The sequence below is a fragment of the Lathamus discolor genome, chromosome 8, assembly GCF_037157495.1.
Source record: "Lathamus discolor isolate bLatDis1 chromosome 8, bLatDis1.hap1, whole genome shotgun sequence".
NCBI classification, from domain to species: Eukaryota; Metazoa; Chordata; class Aves; order Psittaciformes; family Psittacidae; genus Lathamus; species Lathamus discolor.
The window spans coordinates 17030866-17050307 of record NC_088891.1 but is presented as its reverse complement, the minus strand read 5'-3'; the positions used below and the strand labels follow the sequence as shown (position 1 = coordinate 17050307).

The 19442-nt window shown below is 42.6% G+C and overlaps 1 protein-coding gene across 9 annotated transcripts in view; it reads left to right on the top strand.

The window, feature by feature from the left end:
* OTUD7A (OTU deubiquitinase 7A) overlaps positions 1-19442 on the top strand; it is a 151144-nt gene that overhangs the window by 29914 nt on the left and 101788 nt on the right. For 8 of the 9 annotated variants that reach the window (XM_065688076.1, XM_065688075.1, XM_065688079.1 and 5 more), the window contains exon 1: positions 4474-4628. The exons of the other annotated variant lie outside the window; for it this stretch is intronic. The gene's annotated coding sequence lies outside the window, so the exon portion shown is untranslated. Of the gene's footprint in view, positions 1-4473; positions 4629-19442 lie in introns of those variants that run through there. 9 annotated transcript variants of the gene reach the window in all.

Below are 19442 nucleotides of genomic sequence, written 5' to 3'. Positions count from 1 at the left end.
TACTTACTGTTTAGGAGAGAGAAATTATTAGTGTTTCACCTGCCAAAGTTGTTTATCCAGAACTCTCGATAAAGGTCCAGAAGGATAAACCCTCATGTTCTTATCTTCTGGGGACTATACCTACAAGCTTACCTTCACTTTACATCTGGAACTCACCTAATGGCCCGTCTGGAATCTCTGTAATTTATGGCAGGCTCAGAATACATGGGAGAGGTAGAAATGAAATTAGAGAGGATAATATGTGGTGTAGATGGCTACGTTATGGTTGTTTTTTCTTCATAAATAGCTTTGTGCTGTAGAAGGGCAGATGCATGAGAAGTGGTAGGAGAGAATGCAAGGACTTGAGCGGGGCTGTGAGGCTGGTGAGAAACCCCTAGTGAAGCTGAGTATCTGGGCAGGGAGACTTGATGGATCTCTGCAGCGACCGTCTCTGATGGCTATAAGGTAATGACTGGAGTAATTGTTAATATTGTTAATTTGCTGACTTTCTTTAAAAGACAGGCTGCGCCAATTGTGACAGACCTTTTGCCTGTTGGTGCCAACAGCATAATGCCCCAGAGGTCATGAAATGCTCATTGTAGTTAATGATATTCACACATTTACATTTAAATGTGTGTATTTTTAAGACATTGTCCAAAACTTCTCAAGAATTGTGAGCAGGCCTGCACTTAGATTCTATGTCACTTTCACCCTGGCTGCTAAGGAATCTCCTCTTGTTCAAATTATTTAACTTCCGTGTAATTGCTGCATTTATAAACTGGGAATTACAGGGCTTTTGTGGGATAAGGTCTGCATACATACGGTTGCTGTTACTGTTGCAGTACTGTGGGAAAGCAAAATGCTGCACTATAAGTAAGCCCTGCTGAGAAAAAGCAGCCTGGAGGCTTGTGCAGCGGCATCCTGTGAGGGGAAAGAAGCATCTCTCCCTTTCTATGAAACTCTGCATTTTCAGAGGCAAAGATATGTAGCCAAGATAAAGTAACTATGCTGTGAACAAGGGAATAAAGCAAGGCAAGAGAGTCTGGAATGAAACTGCTAAAATGAACTTTCTTTATATCTGAACATTGGTGATTTTAGCCTTATTTATAATTAAAATGACCCTCAGAGTCTTTCCTCTGCAGAATTCCTGAGTAAAAGTTCAGTACCCACAGAATTTTATTTTCTGCTTATATTCAACTAACCAAATCTCAGTACTCTTGCTTTTATGTCTGTCTCTGTTTAGCCAAGTGTTCAATTTTAATACATACCTGCAAAGTCTGGTGCTTTTTCTAAGGTCAGGCTTATATATATTACAAATCAGGTGGACTCAAGTTGGGTTTCTATACGTTACAGTAGCACACATTTTGTAGAGCTGTATCTGTTTTTTTTCCACTATTACATTACTATTGCAGCATGATTTCTTTTGACTGTTCTTAAATAAAATGCTGTATTATTAGGAATACTGTTTCTTGGCTTGAGGAGCACAGATTACCCAGTGTCTTTATTGTTTTTGGATTTAATAACTTTACAAACTCTGTTTGATAGGTATAAATATTTCATGGGAGGTGGACCCTTGGCCTCCAGTTTTGCCTTTCCTCCCTACAGAGAACAGTAAGGGGAAGGGAGGAACCAGCCTTCCTTCTTGCTTTCCTCCTTTTCTGTTTTAGCTACAAAAAGCTGCTTATTGCTTCATCTCTGCCTCTTTACCCTGGGAGGGCTTTTGTTACAATTTCTTATTAAACTTGCAGTAGCTTTCAACATAGCTTTTAATGTATGTGCAAGATGAAAGTGCAGAATCTAGTGTCAGTAAACGTCCCTTAGATCTGTGAGACTGCTTTGTGCCTTTCCACCCTCTGTGTGGGTGTCTCCACACATACAGTTCACATGACATGCCCAGAATGCTTGCTTAGGATGTTGCCAGTGCGGATCTTTTCATTAGAGTTGTCCATTGCAACAAAACCCGTCACTATCTGCCTTCCAATTACAGCAGATTTCTTAAGGAATCAAGCTGATGCAACAAACTTATTTAGGGTTCTGTTCGTCACCAGATTATGGCCAATGCCTCTTATACCCTTCCTATACCCTCATGTAATTGGGGCTCAGGATAATTAAACAAACACACTCTTTCACAACATCCCAAAGGCAAGGTTTTTGAGGGCAATTCTGAGTATACAAAACCATATTTGGCCACATCCCATGGGATTGTGATACCATGGTAAGTAATCTAAAGGCTGGGTAGATCAATACATCATTCCCTTGCATACCTGGCTGGCAGTGGAAGGCGAAAGTCCATCTTTTTCCAAGCAGATACCTAAAAATGCTCATACTGGTGATGTTCCTCTGTGACATTCTGTCAGCAGTAAACGGGCAGCAGAAGCATCACTAGCATAGTTGCAGAGATGTTCTACTTCTGTCTTTACCTGCCTAGGAAAACAAGGGGATACCTGCTTCCTTCCTCAGAGAGTGAGAGCACTGAGGCATTGTTTTGCTTTGGTGGTCAAGAAAAGGGTTTGATCTTACCAGAATCTTTTTGAGCTCAAAGCCATCAGCTTAGTTTGTGATCAGTTCTGCCTGTGACCCAGAGCAATGCAAGGCAGGTGATGAAGGGCAGCACAGTGGCAATGCTTGATGTGAGCAGACAGGGGGAAACAGATAATGTTCACCATAACAGGAACCTACCTGTCTGCTTGTGGAGCCAGGTTATGCTGACAGCCACGTAACTGCCAGGGTTGATGAACAGTGTGGAACATGAGTTGTGAAGAACTTGTTTTCTTTCCTTCCCCCGGTATCTATGTATGGTTACAGAAAAGGCACAATAGACTTTGCAGGGACTGTCAGTCATATGCGTGCTTCTCTTCTCCAAAAGCCTGGAAATTTAAGATCTCTGAGTGACTTTGTGATCTCTGGGTTCCTGATCATTGTGAGCTACTGCCCACCTGCTTTCTAATTTAAAGACGGGGAAGATGTTCACATGAGAGATTGTAGTGTTCTTTTATCTCTTTGGATTAAAGATTTTTGGTTCTTGGATCTGTGAGCACTGATGTTACTGGAGATTCTCCCACTACTGTGGAGGCAGAACATAGTGACCCCAAAGGATGTGAACACTTCACCTCGATCCAGCATCTCTGCATTTTCATACTTCCTCTGGGGCTTTGGCTGTTAGAAACATGTTTGTTTCCCCATAATTGTGGCATAAGAGAAAGTTTTGCTAGTGGCAAGAAAAGATGAATGAGGAAACTTCAAGCCTCAGTAGGAGAGCCTCTCCCTGGCCATGCAGGGCACCTTTCCTTTGTGAAGTCCTAGATACTCTTGCATCTGGTTTTGCCTGAAGGAGAGTACTGGCCAGCTCTCTTGCAGCAGCTGTCTGAATGAATCCCTGCTCTATCACCAGCTGGCCAGCCTAGAGCCTTCTGACCACATCATGGTTTGATCCCAGGCCTGTATCACTTCTGTGACTGCTTTTGGAGTGTCTTCAGCCCTAACAGCTCCGGACTAGTCCCTGGAGGATGCTCTCTTTACATCTTCACAAGCCGATTTTTCAATGTTTCATTTCTGTCTTCATCATTATCTGCAAAAGAAAATTTCTTCACAGGTCAGGTGAGATTCTTTGAGGGGTTTAACAGTATTCTGAATTGATGTTGGGGTTCTAGCAGAGAATGAGGAAGTAACCAATCTGGTTTTCTTCCCGTCAAATGTCACTTGATAAGAGAATGCGTACCTGTAAAGCCATCTCCACATGTCACCAGATGTCTTCCAGATGTGCTGTGTGGGTGCAAAGCATGTTGTCACGTTTCGTTTACATCTGGTGTTTCCGTAAAGATGTAGTGTTGTGCATCTGTCACTGGTGGTGTGGCATCTGTAGCCGGCTGCTTTAGGGTGAGAGTCCTCAGTGGTCCTGGACAAGGAGGCTTTTCTTCAACACGTACTCCTGTGCCTGTGGTTTGGGTTTGGTAGGTAATTTGGGCTTTGTTTTGTTTTAAGGTTTGTTTGGGTTTTTGAGGTTTGGATTTTGGTTCTTTTTCTCCATTTTGTGCCGCTGTCTTCTTTGCCTAGTTCTTGGCCTTGCATGTTTCCACTTCTGTCACAGTAAGTGCAAAAAGGGAATGCTCTGTTCTCAAGGTGTGTATTCCTTAATCCATTCCAACTCTGTCAGGGGGGAAGTGGAAGACTGCTTTGGTGTGTAGGGGCAGCTCTAGCCGATGTGAAAGTACACCCGTGTGTGCTGAGGGAGCTGGAATCAGGTGACTGGAGAAGCCGCTGTAGGCTGAAGTCAACTTTGCTGTCGCCCCTTGCCTAAGTCCCATGCAGCACGGGGCAGAAGGCGCGCGGTGAGCAGCAGGGGCGCAGGGCCCGGCACGGTGATCCCCGGCGCTGGGACGGGTGCCCCGCGGGGCTCTCCGCGGCGGGGCGGGGCGGGGCGGGGCGCTGCGGGCAGCGGGGGGGGCGGGCCCTGCGGCCGGTGACTTCATGGGGAGGCGGTGGCGGCGGGAGGTGGGTCTGGCGCTCCGTCTGCCGGTGCCGGCTGCAGGGCGGCGGTGACGGAAAGCGGCAGCTGGGGCCGGCAGCGCCGGAGTGACCGCCGTTCCCCGTGCGCGGCCGGGGAGGATGGAGCTCGGTTAGCGAGGGCGCGGGAGGAGCGGCGGCAGCAGGTAAGAGCCTGCTCCGGTGCGCCGGGCGCGGGGCTGGGCCGGTGTCTTCCCGCGGCAGGTGTCCGCCGGGCCCGGCCCGCAGCGCTGCCCTTGCCCGCGCCGGCCCGGCCGCAGGAGCTGCTGGTGCGCGGAGCTGCGGGCAGCCCAGGGCAGAGCCCGCGGCCGGTAGGGGCGAAGCCGGGCGTTCGGAAACGCCTCCAGCCCCGAGCCTCGCGGCTGCGGTGGGGCTGCGGGCAGCTCTGCCGGCTCGGCCCCCGCCCTGCCGCCCTCGGCTCACTGATGGGCTCCGGGAAGGGCTTCTGCATTGCGGGCGCTCGCCCGGGCTCCGCTCCTGCGCTCGCGGCTCGGTCCCGGGCCGGGGGTCCGGTGCTGTGGGCAGGAGGCCCGTTTGGGCAGGTGGTATCTCCTCGTGTGGTTCCTGCACCCTGCCAGGACATCTGGGGGTTGACCTCATTCCAGCACACGTTAGATGTACGTGTGATGTTTGTTCTCACTCTGGTAAAGCCACAAAAGAGGATCCGCCAGGATCTGTGTGAATAATGGTCGTTTGGAGTTCACAGGATGCAGTGTAGTGCGGTGAGAAATAACATGCTTCTATACCATAATGCAGCGAGGCACACGACCTTACATAATCCAAATTTAAAAAGCTCACTACCCCTACGCTTACCCTGGGGGCTGCAGGAATATGTCTGTTGTAAGCTGTTTCTGGAGACTCGTTAAGGATCAGTTTCACACAGAGATACGGAGCCCTTCAAGAGCCAGCGCTGAAAATAAAGGGATAAATGGTTGACTACTTCTGCTGTAGTTCTGTCACAAGAAGTTCCTCATCACTGGTCAGCATCGCGCGCACGCAGTGGTACTCATGAGCATCCATAGCTCCGCACTGCAAGAGGGACGGTGGCTTCTGTTGTCTCTTAGATGCACCTTTAAATTGACCAACCATAGAGCTACTGTATTTTAACAGGCTCTTGAGGCTTCTCTCCCCAGCCCTGAATAGTGCTGGAATTTCTGTCACACAGCTATGAATTTAACTGAAACAGGAAGAAACCTTTCACACTTTTTATTTGACCTTCAGCATCTCAGACAAATGCTTGAAACTGATGATCAGGGCAAGTATTTTGCAATGGAGTGGTTTAAAATACGTTGCTGGATGCAACATAACTCTGATCGCATCTAGGATGACTCTCGGTCAGAGTGCTGAGCTCTGTAGCCAAAGGAAACTAATGTCTGATGAATTTGGCCCACATTTTATTGTAACACAGGCCTTACAGATGACATTGACTGAAAAAGAGGTTGCTATGGCACAGATTTAAAGCAAAGTATATTAAGCTTCTGGAATTGAAAGTGCTGTTCATAGGAAAAGTGTTGTTTTATTTATAATCTGTTACTAAACTATGAGTGTGGTAGCTGTTGAGGCTGGGTCTGGCTGTGTTTCCTGCTGTTGGTGTAAATCTCCCTTCTGTGGATGAAGGCGAGGTCTTGCCCAGGGACGTGTATGCTGCTCACACAGGGGCAAGCTGGAGTTCCCCCATTGGAGCCCGGGATACAGCTGAATGTCGGTGCCTGCTGCTTTCTGGGAGGCTACCTATGAAAGCCTGTGTGCTGTGTGCTGGTAAAGCTGTAACACGGATTGTGGTGTGGAGTGGAGATCCAGTGTGTGCTACGTGTGCCCACACAGCAGAAATGAGCATGTGACGTGGCAGAGAGATGACGTTTTTGTGAAGCTGGCTCTTTCGTGATATTACATTTTTATGTTTGTGGTTTACAGGAAGCTCAGTCATCCTCAGGACAGTTTAATTCATGTCTAATTTAACAACTGTTAAGAATACAAGGCTTGGTGGGGATCAGGTCTAACAGACTAATTATATGCTATATGTATAGTGCAAAAATAACTCTTCATTTGCTTAATCGTAATATATTTCTTTTTGAAAAGGGATTTTTTTTGCAAATGGGTTTTAGAGGGGTTGGGTCTTGGTTTATCAATGCAGATTCGAATAAGGGTGATAATGGCTGGATGTTGTGGACTTCGAGGAAGTGTGGAATGAGCAGGTGGGAAGGTGCTTGGTCTTCTCATAGGAAGCCTGGCTCTGCACCCGTCATTGCCCCAGCACATCTCCCTTGCTGTCACGTTGGCAGACACAGCAGAAAAGCCAGAGGCCGAAGAGACTTGAGTCAGGTCAGGAATGCTGTAGAGTTGTAGGTGTATGTGTGAACACTGACTCAGATCTTGCATTGTGCCAAGTGCTGCCATAGCTGTCCTTCATGTTACTGATTAGAAAAATTGGGAATCTATGTTTTAATTAGCCAAAGTGCTGTATGTAGAACACTTTAATTTAAAACTATATCTTTTAAATCCAATTCCTGTTGTGTTTTCATGTCATTTAGTCTTGTATGAGTTCATTGGTATCCCGTGTTATTGGGGGGGGGGGAATGGTATTTTACTATATTTTTTAATTTGCTGTGTAGACATATAAGAACTTTAAAAAGTATGTATCATCTCATCACATATTGTTATTTATCTCATTATTGCCTTTAAACACAGTCACTTCTATAGTCTTAATAGGAGCCAAGCAAAACTGTCAAGGTGTTCCCATGCCTACGTATTGCAGGAGTGAAAGTTGGAGTTGAGAGAGGGGAAGGACTAAGAGACCTAGCAGAATATTTGTCACAGAATAGTCTATACCTCAGATTTTACAGTGCTTAATGAAGCTTCCTTCTGTTAAATATATTGTACATTCCAAAAACCATCTGAAAAAATCAAAAATCTGAATCTCCTTTTTTCTTAAAATTTGGAAATGTCTTGGGACTCATGTTAAACAAAAATTAAACACAAACTTTTAACTAAGGAGATGGAAAGCCCTTAAAATATCAAGTGCAACTGTTGCTAAATTGAAGACTGAAATAAAAGGCTTGCTTTGTTTTGGAAGATAGAAGCCAGAGAGAGGTGTTTTATGAGAGCATGCAGTGATAGGATAAGGGGGAACGGCTTTAAACTAGAAGAGGGGAGATTTAGAAGAGATCTTAGGCAGAAGCTCTTCCCTGTGAGGGTGCTGAGGCACTGCCACAGGTTGCCCAGAGAAGCTGTGGCTGCCCCATCCCCGGCGGTGTTCAAGGCCAGGTTGAACACAGGGGCTTGGAGCAAGCTGCTCCAGTGGAAGGGGTCCCTGCCCGTGGCAGGGGTTGGAACTGGATGAGCTTTAAGGTCCCTTCCAACTTCAACTATTCTAAGATTCAATAATTTTATAGACTACCAGTTCATATATATTTGGTCTGTGCTGCACAGCCATGCAGGTGCATTCATAGATATTTAGGCCAAAACATAGACCTAAACGGTACATGGACCTTCTGAACAGTGTTGCCCTAATGAGAAAACTGGGAGATCAATTTGACCGCTGAGATGGTCTGAAAATTCAGCAGTGTAGTCTTACGCAAGAGTAAAGTGTGATATAAATGTTGCATAGATGTTGTATTGCATCTTCCTGTACTTCATCACTGATGGTTTCCTAAGACAAAGCATGACACAAACCTGAGGAAATTGAATGTCCCCAGATAAGGTGGTGAATCTGTCCTCAAATCTTCGAAAGTAAATAACTTGTTGTATTTTAAAGGCATATTAAGTAGTTTATGCATGTAAATGTAACAATACAACTATTCCACCTTCAAATGTTTGTTGGTCCCTTGGTTTCGCTGTTCTTCTCCAGCTACCAAACCAAGGGAAGAGAAGTTTTAAATCTAACAAGCATGGAGATACTGAGAATATGACAGACTTACAGGTCTAGTTTTGTCTTGTTCTCCTCACATAACTGCTTCTGTTACGAGTATTTCTGATTTTAAGAGTTTGATGAGAGGAAGCTAATTGTGATATATTTCAAGTCTCAGTCTACTTCAGTTTCTTGTTCTTCTGTTTGAAGTCAATGGTGTCTGTTTTAGGCCATGTTTATCGCAGTGATTTTTAGCCATAGGGCTCTGCTGTAATGTTTTACTGCAGAATATTATTGACGTTATGTGTTCTTATTTAGTATCTCTTGAATGGACCCTTGGCAAAGCTTTAGGCTTGAAATAGAGAAATTACTGAACTTGCTTACTAGCTTTAACTGAAAAGGTTTATAAATTCGTTTAATATTTTAGAGTCTCTCACCCTTTTGAAATACACTTTAATTTGGAAAAAAAAAAGAAGATGGGAAATCCCAGGACAAAAGTATGAATTTGCTCTGAAATAGTTTGAAAATGTAATTTCTTATGTAATTTATAGAAGAAATTAAAGATTTCTAGTGGTGAAAGTATTTTTGAATGGTTTTTTTTTTTCCTCTGAAAGAGCATATCTGCAAATACTTCATGATGCTTTTAGTTAAATGAGTGTATTTGACGTTGTATGTTGAAAATTTAATCAGTCAGAACACTGAGTTATGTTCTCTGATCATAGTTTCAGTCTTGCATGTGGTGCTTCAGTCCCGTTTAACCCATATAAAGCATGGGTTGGATAGTGGTGGTGGTTGTTTTTTAAAAGCAAAGGTAAAGTACCCATTTTTATCTGTCAGTGTTTTGCAGATGTTCAGTACTTTACAGTGAATTTTTATTCACTTGCACATTCTCTTAGGATTGCTGAGTAATCATCGGCATTGACTGGTTAATCAGAGAAGGTGCAAATCCTGCCTGAAAACTGAGCAAGCTTCAGTGAAAGAATTTTGGTTCTGGTTTGTTTTTTTTCCAGCAATGGTTGAATTTCCACCATTGTTTTCAAAATTAAAGTTAGGAACACTGAGAACTTGTTCTTTAGTTAGGTGCTTGATATATCGCATTTCTAATCCTGTCATCTCATGCTGTAAGTGACCTCTGTCATATGGAAATGTATGAAGTTGTTACCGCTGCACATGACCAAGAGATGCAATGTATTCCTAAGCTATTACTATATTGTTATCAGGAACGTGTGATTAAAATGGCTAGCTGCCATGGTGATAGCACCATAGAAACTGGTAAAATAATTATTGCCTATTAGGAAATCTGAATGAAAAAATTCTCTATTTTTGTCTTCTGTTTCAGCACCTTAGCAGGAATGAAACTGCTGATGTTATTTTCCTGATTGAAAAAATAATTGAACAAATTCCTTTGCTATGTGTTACACAGCTGATCAGACTGAGGTTATTGTATTGGTACTGTTGAAACATTAGATGTGTGAGTGACTGATGATTCAGCCGTTCTATGGACTACTTCTAGTCTCAAGAAGGACATTGAAGTAAGATCTTTTTACCAGCACTGATCTTTGTTATGATGTCACTTTACTCTCTTCTAGTGTAATTACTTTCTAAATAGTACAGTAAGTATAATTCTCTTGAAAAGCACTCTTCCAGCAAAGAGGGGCTACTGCTATGTCCTATAGGCAGTGTCTACATCGACACTCCAAGTATAGGAATGACAGAACTTTTATTTGGAGCCTGACATTGTAAAAGGTTTTGTCTGTCTCAAACTATGCAAATTGTGCCTACAAGAATGCCAAATAAGACCCTACAGCAGATAATATCTTTACTTGATTAGCTTTTCCTGTCTCTTTTGAGATCTATTGCAGTAAGAAACAAAGTGTGAGGAACAGTCCCTGACTTTGCTCTGTCTCTTGGCTGGAATGAGTCATTTCTCTATTGCCGTTAAGTGATTCTATCAGGTAGTTACACCCCGTTGGAAACTGCTAAACAAGGACATGGAGCAAGTGATCCTAGATGTATCTGTCTAAGTATATACTCATTACATTTCTGTGCAAACACATAGCCTTCAAAGCTTCTGAGATCTGCTGCAAAGGAGCTTTTATCCTGTGTTAATTTTCCCTGTTAGCACTGAGGTCAGTGTAAAGGACAGATTCTTGATGGTGGTAAGTTTGAGTTTATAATTTAGGTTCAGACTGCAGCAAACAGTAGTAGTAAACACACACTGTCAAACTCTACACTTAGATACAGATATGACAGCACACTCACTCTAATCAGGCTAACATACATAACATAACTTACCTGAGAACAGAACCCAGACCCAAGTGTTACAGGTAGATATGTCAGCAACAAGTAGTCATCTGCCGTGCTTACCAGACACCTGCCCATCTCTCACCTAAGAAGAATGTGTAATATCCCAGTGGCCTCTATTTTGAGCCTCAGAGCAGTTACATTGACAGTTTGGGAGGAAAAGAGGACATACAGCTGTATTAAATAACACTATGGTAATGGAAAAGATTACTTAGGTTTTCAAGGCCAGGTTGGACGGAGCCTTGGGTGACATGGTTTGGTGTGAGGTGTCCCTGCCCATGGCAGGGGGGTTGGAACTTGATGATCTTAAGGTCCTTTCCAACCCTAACTATTCTATGATTCTAAATAAAGTCTTGATTTAGCAAACTATAATTAAGCGTGAAGCGATGAAATCACCTCCCTTGTCTCTAAATAACTCTTTACATCTTTGTCTCAGGAAGAGTACAGGTGAATTAAAGGAAAGGTAGAGTATAAAGGGAAGTCAGATTTATGTAATTCCAACAGACATAATGGCAGAATACACAACTTGTGGAAAGATTCAGGGAACTTCATGTGTTCATGACTTCTACAAGTACTGCTAAATAAGAGCTGGAGAGAAGCTGCATTTCCGCACAAGTTAATAGAAGTAACATATAACATAGTAGCCTTCCAGAGAAGGCTATGAGGAAAACGTTAAATAAAGTCAGATTGATAGTGTCTGCTGTTTGAGAAGTTGAGGCTCTTTGCTGTTAATGAATTGCTATTGAAAAGCTGTAACCTTTTCATTAACCATGAGTACTGGGATGCCCAAGCATTTACAAACTGAGGATTGAATTCAGAGATCATGAGCTTAACCTGAAAATTTGGAATTCAAAACAAAAACCCCAACAGCTGAGATGCTTTATATCAATTGAAGTTTTTTCTCAGTAAGTGTCGCATGTTTGGTTTTTCAGTAATAATAAATGTAAGACTTGAGACAAAACCACAGGAGGGCATGTCAGTGCCAAGTCATGTACAGTTCCAGGTCTCAGTGAGAGTTTGTCACAAGGATTTAAGGTCCTATTGAGTTATTCTCGTGTATATTATAAAGAAGTTCTTTACTGTGAGGGTGATGAGGCACTGGAATGGGTTGCCCAAGGAAGCTGTGAATGCTCCATCCCTGGCGGTGTTCAAGGCCAGGTTGGACAGAGCCTTGGGTGACATGGTTTAGTGGGAGGTGTCCCTGCCCATGGCAGGGGGATTGGAACTGGATGATCTTGAGGTCCTTTCCAACCCTAACTATTCTATGATTCTGTGATATTATCATGTATAGTTTTGATATCCTGGGAGATGGGGAGTGAGAGGGAAATTGGGTTATAATATTTGTGGAAGTATTTTAACACTGGGCTTTATATAATGTCTCTTTTGTCTTGAAAGACCTGTGTGAAGGAATAATGTTCTAAGCCGTATGGTTGGGGATGATTTTAGTGGATGAGGAACACTTGGAATAACAGATCCTGTAGAAGTTAAGTGTTTCTTAACAACAGAGAGTTTGTTCCTTCAGGCTTTTTTATATGAATGTAATATTCTAGGACCTCAGATACACGGAACTTGCATCTTTCTGTTTAAAATTGCAGTTTTCTTGCATGTTTGTGTTATGGTGGAGTGCCTCTTTTCATTGCTAAATACTTGGAGGCAGGGTTTCAGCTAAGCTAGGAAGAGTTTTTTGCGTTCATATAAATAATCCTGCTCTTCTGGGATGTACCCAGAAGTGCTTTACTGATTTTGCTCTCATTCTTGTCTGTCTGTAATCATACCTGTATCTCTCTGCTCTAACATTCCAAACTGAGGATGCTGAATAGATAAGGACTGTATAACAGTTTGGAGCAGAAAATACAAGTATAGATACTCATTTGTGTATAAGCAAATTGTGAATGCTCAAAGCAGAATTTAGTCAGGACAAGTAGAAGGATGCCTATTCTTGGCAAGAATAGGAGGAGACTAAAGGCTGTGAAAAAAAACATGTTCTGTGAAGGTTACGCAGTTTTTTCACCTTGTTCAATGAGCAGGTTCTCTTGAAGAAGCACTGTGTAGAGGTCTGTGATGTCTCCTGGGTGACATGGTTTACCCTTATCATTCTGCATTGTTCAAAATTTCTTCTGACATTGATACGTAAAAGCATGTGCAGGAGAAAGAGTAGCACTAGGAAGTATAGAGCTGTGTTGTTTGGGACGATAATCATTACTATGTTGTCGCTCTCTGGACTACATAATCTTTGTAACAAGAGATACCCAAATTTTTCATCGCTTAATCCATCCCAAATACTTACTTCAGTTCCTTCACTATTTAAAGGGAAAATCCCTGTCACTGGCACAGGAGGATGGGTTAAGCAGAGGCTAGATGGGAAATTTGACTTTCAGGACTTGCATCTGGGAGAATTAACAACAATTTTGCAATGAGTTCCTGGAATATTGGAACTGGCTTTCTCTGTGATTATAAACATATGCTGCAAACTAGTCATTGCTTAGGAGACATAGGGGAAATCTTCCTTAAAGCAAGACTGAAGGCACTGTTCTACCGGCACGTGCTCCTTGCTGATATGAGGTATTGCTTATCCACAGGCCTGGTAGTGCTCTGACCGCAGAAGGTTGATATGCTCACTTCAGCAGATAAGCAATATGTACTCATGCTGGAAAGCCTGATGAATGTGCATCCAGTTGAGGTATTGCTAGCTTGGCTGCTCTCCCTCAGCACTAATGTAGATCAGGTGCTTGAGATAAGCTCTTATGAGCACAAAATGTTGCACTAGTGAAGTGTAGACCTCAATTAACATGGAAATATAAATCACTGCCTTTTGCTACTGCTGGAAATGAATATTCATGCCTGATCAGCTCAGTTCTAAGTATCTGGAGTTGATTGAGATGGTTGCATCTAGCTGATAACATTGTGACTTTCTTTGATACAGATTTGGAGAAACGGAGTCATTATGATTTTCCATCCCCCAGTTTTGTCTCCTAAAATTTGCTCTAAATGAAAATGGGGGAAATGGTTCCTTCAAGGGCTATTCAGTTGTTAACTTCCATTCCACATGCCTCTCATATTCAATATAAAATATTTCTCTATCTTGTATAAATAGAGGGATATGTACTCATTAGAGAAGGTATCTCTGAAGCCAGTTGGTTGTCATTAAATGTATATTTACAGCTATCAAAGAAAACCAGGAAATACCTTTTTCTAGCTTTATTATGAAAATTTATGGAATCATAGACTAGTTAGGGTTGGAAAGGACCTCAAGATCATCAAATTCCAACCCCCCTGCCATAGTCAGGGACACCTCACACTAAACCATCCCACCCAAGGCTTCATCCAACCTGGCCTTGAACACTGCCAGGGATGGAGCACTCACAACCTCCCTGGGCAACCCATTCCAGTGCCTCACCACCCTAACAGGAAAGAATTTCCTCCTTATATCCAATCGAAACTTCCCTGTTTAAGTTTTAACCTGTTACCCCTTGTCCTGTCACTACAGTCCCTGACAAAGAGTCCCTCCCCAGCATCCCTATAGGCCCCCTTCAGATACTGGAAGGCTGCTACGAGGTCCCCACGCAGCCTTCTCTTCTCCAGGCTGAACAGCCCCAACTTTCTCAGCCTGTCTTCATACAGGAGGTGCTCCAGTCCCCTGATCATCCTCGTGGCCCTCCTCTGGACTTGTTCCAACAGTTCCATGTCCTTTTTATGTTGAGGACACCAGAACTGCACACAATACTCCAGGTGAGGTCTCACAAGAGCAGAGTAGAGGGGCAGGATCACCTCCTTCGACCTGCTGGTCACGCTCCTTTTGATGCAGCCCAGGATATGGTTGGCTTTCTGGGCTGCGAGTGCACACTGCCGGCTCATGTTCATTTTCTCATCGACCAGCACCCCCAAGTCCTTCTCTGCAGGGCTGCTCTGAATCTCTTCTTTGCCCAGTCTGTAGCTGTGCCTGGGATTGCTCCAACTCAGGTGTAGGACCTTGCACTTGTCATGGTTGAACTTCATAAGGCTGGCATCAGCCCACCTCACAAGCATGTCAAGGTCCCTCTGGACGGCATCCCTTCCCTGCAGCGTATCAACCGGACCACACAGCTTGGTGTCATCGGCAAACTTGCTGAGGGCGCACTCAATCCCACTGTCCATGTCAGCGATGAAGATGTTAAACAAGACTGGTCCCAACACTGATCCCTGAGGGACACCACTTGTTACTGGTCTCCAGCCGGACATTCAGCCATTGACCACAACTCTTTGTGTGCGGCCATCCAGCCAGTTCTTTATCCATCAAGTGGTCCACCTATCAAATTGATGTCTCTCCAATTTAGAGACAAGGATGTTGTGTGGGACAGTGTTGAACGCTTTGCACAAGTCCAGGTAGATGACATCAACTGCTCTCCCCCTGTCCATCAGTCCTGTAGCCCCATCGTAGAAGGCCACCAAATTGGTCAGGCAGGATTTCCCCTTAGTGAAGCCATGCTGGCTGTCACCAAGCACCTTGTTGTTTTTCATGTGCCTTAGCATGCCTTCCAGGAGAATGTGCTCCAAGATTTTACCAGGCACAGAGAGATGCCCTTTTTTTTTCGTGAGGAAAAGGTTGGAGCACCACATAGTTTTACTGTGTGTGCTGTGTGTCACTGTGGGTAGACAAACTATGGCTTGCTTAACCCCAGCCATTATCCTATAGAAGTTATGGTAACATATATAATACATATATATAACATATGATACTTTTTAAGCTGAAATGCTAAAGCAGTGAATGGCCAACCAGTGGGTTCAGCTCACTGATATTACTGCTCCACTGTTTGCACCTGGAAAAAAAAAGTCTGCTGTCAGAGAGCTTCAGTTTAAGTCCCAGATGCTTTAAAACAATTCTCATGACTTATATCTATGGAAAAAAAACCTATTTTGTGCTGCTTGAAATGATGCCGTGTCAGTATATTTGCTTTTAAAGTGGGGCAAAATGTAAGTGAACAAAATCATTTGCCGTTTAGGTGTGATTTCTTGGCGCTGTTTTATCTGCAAGCCATGCCCTTCTTGGAGATGGCTATGGAAAATACACTGTGTTTAGACAGGGGAGGGATAACAAAAGAGGAGTAGATTTCCAATAAATTTGTACCCTCCCGGTATTGTACAGTATATTTCATGGTCTTAAGATGAGGTAATTTTATAACTGAGCATTTGTTGTATTTACAGAACGTGTTAGTAGCAGGATTCCGTAGTATTATAGGAAGCATTTTACAGTTAAGAATAAGGACATTGCCATTAAATATGTTATCAGTAGTGCACAAAGTAATGTGTTCTGCTGGAATACGTCTTCCTATGTATGTAAATGTCACAGGATTTGATCAAGTTGATAAAGTCTAACAGCAAGCAGACTGTTCGGTGGTTTGGTAGATCTGTAGTGTTTTGCAGCAGAACATTTAAGTTTTGTGTGTTAATACTTGAAATAATTATGCTTTTTTTTTTGAGAGACAGAGGCTAAAGTCAATTATTTTGTATTATCAGTAGCCTATGAAGAGACAATTGCTTCCAAAGCTCCTTGACTCACTTGAAAAGCTGACTACAGGTCCTTGAAAGATCACTTTTTATAATGGGATTTAGGCTTCTAGGTCATATAAAGTATTTTTTTAAAGTTTATTCCTGTCCAGATGATTAAACTGCAGATCAAGTTGTAACTTTATTTGTAGGCAAGTTGTAAAGCCCCAAGTGAAAACGTTGATCCTGTACCTGAAAAGGTGGAGCTGCACAGCTGACCCAGCCCTTGTGTCCCCTGAGGGATGCCACTCGTTACTGATCTCCAACTGCACATTGAGCCATTGACCACAACTCTCTGTGTGCTGCCATCCAGCCAGTTCTTTACCTGCAGAGCAGTCCATCCATCAGATTTATGTCTCTCCAATTTAGAGACAAGGATTTTGTGTGGGACAGTGTCAAATGCTTTGCACAAGTCCAGGTAGATGATAATTTCTCTGCCCCTATCCTTCAGTTCTGTAGCCCCATCATGGAAGACCACCAGATTGGTCAAGCATGATTTGCTCTTAGTGAAGCCATGCTGGCTGTCAACAAGCACCTTGTTGTTTTCCATGTGCTTCAGCATGCTTTCCAGGAGCATCTGCTCCATGATCCTGCCAGGTGATACTGACTGGTCTGTAGTTTCCTAGGTCTTCAGTTTTCCCTATTTTGAAAATGGGAGTTATATTTCCCCATTTCCAGTTGTTGGGAACTTTGCCTGACTGCCATGGTTTTTCAAATATGATGGCCAGTGGCTTAGCAACTTCATTCGCCAGCTCCTTCAGGACCCGCAGAGGGATTTCATCAGGTACCATGCACTTGTGCACATTCAAGTTCCTAAGATGATCTTGAACCTGATTCTCTCTTACAGTGGGCCTGAGGTCTTCATTCTCATGGTCCCTGCGCCTGCCTGCCAAGACTTGAATGGTGTGGCCAGTGTACTTGCTGGTGAAGGCTAAGGCAAAGGAGTAATTGAAAACCTCAGCCTTCTCCAAATCTAGGGTAGGCAGTTCTCCCGTTTCCTTCCAGAGATGGCCCATATTATCCATAGTCTGTCTTTGGTTTACAATATACCTATAGAAGCCCTTCCTGTTATCTTTGACATCTCTGGCCAGACTCAGTTCTAATTGGGCCTTAGCTTTCCTGATCTGATCCCTAGCTTCCTGGACAATGTCCCTGTATTCTTTCCAGGGTGCCTGTTCTTGCTTCCCCTTTCTATAAGCTTCCTTTTTCCTTCTGAGTTTTCTCAGCAGCTCCTTAAGTAAGAGCATCCCTGCTCTTAATTTCGTGCAGAAGAATATCTATTCCAAGGAAACTGCCATTCAAGCCATATTTCCATCAATATTTGTCGAAGGATGCAGTGTACTCAGAAATACTGAGTGCCTTTCTTTTCTGTGTCCTCCCTCCATTTTGGGTTTAAAAAGATTTCAATTTAGTGAACTCTATCTTGTTTGTTAAGATTGTTTCCAGTTTTGATTGAAGATTGAAGTAATTTAATTTCAGTTTATTTTCCTAAAAATAACAAAAGGAATCGATTGGCAACCAGTTACACTTCATTTACTGCCGTGGATCTAAACATACTGTCAATCTGCTCTAAATGTATGTTGTCTTATGAATCCCATGCTTGCCAGTCGTAGGGTTTACACTGATTTGGGAATAATGATAAGTCATCAAACAAATTTTCTAGAATAATTATTTTCCTTATCTCTCAAGAAAAATTTCAAATTAAACTGCCCAAAGAATGGGCAAATGTATTAAGAGTAATAAGATTTGCTTTAATGTTCAGAGCAGTAGGGCTTAAAAGCTCTCTTTTTATTCTGGAATGTAGTTTCTATGTACTGACGGATCAGTTCTTCAGAGCCTTTGCATCTGTTGTTGACTGAAGTGGGGATTTCATGTTTTGATGCGGAGATGCCTAGGATGTGATTCACTATACTGCCAAGTCCAGTGGGACATTATGAGGTTTTATGTCTCATCTTCTGTTAGCACTTAAGCTATACACCTTGGTGGTGGAGTTCCTGCTTAAAACACTTTAGCTGTCTTTGAACTATAACATCCTTTTCAGAGAGACACTCTTGATCTGTAGACTCTAAATTCATTAGGTGAATACTATGAATACATAAAAAGTAGCAGCTTTGGTCACACAGGTCGTACCTTTGTGGTTTAAAGAAACTCTATTGTATTCCCTTTCTTATGACTAAGAGTGAAGTTGAATGAATAGCCTGGGTTTGAAACGTGATTGTGAGGAGAGAGTTTGCTTTTGTATGATAGCTGAGCTCAGGATGTCTCAATTAACCTGTAAGTATATGCAGGTTTTAGAATGACCATGACTTAAACCATATGTACTATATTTATAAAAGTGATCATAGAGTGTGAGACTTAAAGTCTCACACATACTTTTTATGTATCTGTCTTTGATAGAACTTGCTTTCTATGTATTTATGTGTTAGAAATTTACTCTGATAAAAAGCTCTGTTTGGCTTCAATTGAGACCATGCAGAGCTTTGGAGGCTTGCATCTATAAGTCAGGCTAGAGAATCAGGGCCAGGATGGAGAAGCTGCTAATGCTATTGTACAAACTGGCACTTGAAGTATTTTATATGTCCAGAATTACCTACAGTGTTATTGTTTGGGGAAAAAAAGCCATCTTTCTTAGCAGTGTAAGCTGGAAGAATTGTTAAATTTCGTGCTCAGCTTCAAGCTTTGTACATGATCACTGACGATGAGTATCTGCCTTAAATAAAGGAGTAGGTCATAAAACTTTTGAGAGCTGTTCATGCAGTCTTTGCCAGTTCAGAGGCGTTGAGTTTAACGTAGTTTCAGTAACAGAGCTTGCTAGCTTGTGTGTGCCAGTGCGGTGTTAATGGGAAGAGAATGATAGTGTATTAATAAACATGCATGCTCCCAAGCTGAATTGTTATCAATCTGTTTAAAATATTTTAGTTGTCTTTACAGATCTTTACAGTTAATGAAATTAACTCCTAAGATTTTGTCTATCTTAAAAGATGCAATAAAGTGCCTGAAACTATATTAATATGCTATGAGAGCTTTCCTAATGAAATTAATATGGCATTTATAACCTTTTTAGAGAGGCTTTTTACCGATTACAGCATAAAATTAACTCCTAACAGACAGAGGTTCTCTTTTCTTGCCCAAGCTTCTCTACTTCTGCTGCTTCCTTTCATGATAGGAAATGGAAATGGTGAAAGAAAATGCAGTTCTTTGATACCTTTCCATGGGTTCATAACTTTTTTGTTATTAATTGTGAACTTCAATTTAGGTGTTTCAGTTTTTAATTGGTAGGCTGTGT